The 1,777-nt window shown below is 47.6% G+C and overlaps 1 protein-coding gene across 1 annotated transcript in view; it reads right to left on the bottom strand.

Annotated features, from left to right (window-relative positions):
* Nucleotides 1-1,777, bottom strand: part of LOC107080667 (apoptosis regulator Bcl-2-like) — a 10,578-nt gene that overhangs the window by 1,004 nt on the left and 7,797 nt on the right. The gene's annotated exons all lie outside the window — the stretch shown is intronic.

Here is a 1,777-nt window from a genome sequence, read left to right as displayed (position 1 = left end):
GCCTGGTTCTGCTGGAGGTTTCTTCCTGTTCAAAGGGAGTTTTTCCTCTCCACTGTCGCTACAAGCATGCTTAGTGTGAGGGATTGCTGAGGAGTTAGACTCAGACAACATTTATTGTCATTTTATGTACATAGAGTGTATATAAAATGAAAATAAATGTTGGTTTTCCTTATATGAAAATGATAAACATCTCTTTAGGCTCTGGTGTTATTTTATAATGAAGACATGAAGGTGGAGAGACCTTCTGGAAAGGTCAGCAGGACCGGGACTCGAACCTGCAACAGCTGTTATGTGCTCTGCCCCACACCATAGCAGCACCCCTCAGTAGAAAACTTTGAACCAATCTGACTGGATGATCTGGTTGATCTGGATCTATAAAGTGACCTGAGATGAACTGAGCAGAACCACATTAATATGGACCAGCGGACCGATACAGAACCTCACAGCTCTGAGGCAGATCACTTGTTTATTGCTGCCATGTTCCTCGAACGCTCTGGTGCCCCGATTCACCAGAATTAACTCGGTTTCTTACTGAATGATGGAAAATTTCTGTCTAGATTTCTAAGAATGACTCGGTCTCACCACTGCCTGTATTCTTAGAGCTACCACACCCCCACTGCTGCGATGCTCTGCAGAATCCTCCAGAGAAGCTCTCAACACACCTGCCTTCAGACCGTTCAAAGTGAAAACCAAAGCCGCCAGGTCAGCCCAGGCGGAGGAGAGTTCTGCAGAACCCATTGGGCTGATCCGATGCCTAAGGCGGAAACCCGACCACGCCGATTACCTGGAAAGAAAATTCTGGGTAACACCACGCACTCACACACGCTATCAGGCTGCAGAAGAAGCTAAAGGAAACCACAGAGGCAGCAGAGTATAAATAGAAAGCAAAAGCCTTCAGGACCTGTTCTCACACCGAGACATAAACTCTCTGCTAAACATCAAGCAAACTGCTTTTCCTGACAGCCAATCAGCACAGAGTCAGAGTCATGTGACTTTGTCATGTAGCTGATTGTGGATGTTGGTCTGATGGGGTCCAAAGCCTGAACAGCAGGAGGTTTATCCTCTGCTCCAGTTAACATCTGGATGAATCAGGAGCAGCGTCATGATCTGCCCTGATAGCTGGCCTTAACTCTTCATGTCATTCACCTGCTTTCTTCTGCCAGGTCTCTATTCATGTCCGATTCCATCCACCTGAACCTTCTGCTTTATATTCAGCTCAGTCTAGCTATCTGGGCCAGATCATTATTTAATGTCTGTTGATGTCCTGTCTGTCCGTTGGTTCTGTTAGTTTTAGTTAGTTCCAAGGTTTGTGTCCTGGTGGATTTAGAGGGTTTTAGTGTTTTTCTTGTCTTCTGATCTTGTCCTGATCCTTCTCCACGGAGCCCTCAGGGTTTTGGCTCGGAACGCAGAGAAGATCAGTTTTATTCCTGTCAGCTTGGTTCCAAGGAGGAGAACACAGTCTTGTCTCTGTCCCTCAACCACTGATCCTGTCTGTCTGGGGACGATCCTGGACCCTTTCTGACTGAAACTGCCTGAACGCTCTGAGGATTGCTGGAACCCTGGATCTATCTGTTGGTTGGTGGATCGGAACCCCTGGTTGGACTACGGACCCCTGAGCTGTTTCTGCCTGATCTGTTCTCCCCTGACCTGGACCGGCAGCATCGGGGACATTCTGGGCGGCTCAGGGCTGCATCTCCTTGGGCTGATCCTGCCTATGATTGAGACGATGAACTGGACTGTTAATAAACCAGGTAAGTGACTCACTCTGATAATCATC

Source organism: Cyprinodon variegatus, unplaced genomic scaffold, assembly GCF_000732505.1.
Source record: "Cyprinodon variegatus isolate N-32 unplaced genomic scaffold, C_variegatus-1.0 Scaffold2204, whole genome shotgun sequence".
NCBI classification, from domain to species: domain Eukaryota; kingdom Metazoa; phylum Chordata; class Actinopteri; order Cyprinodontiformes; family Cyprinodontidae; genus Cyprinodon; species Cyprinodon variegatus.
This window is presented reverse-complemented; position numbering and strand designations above follow the sequence as displayed.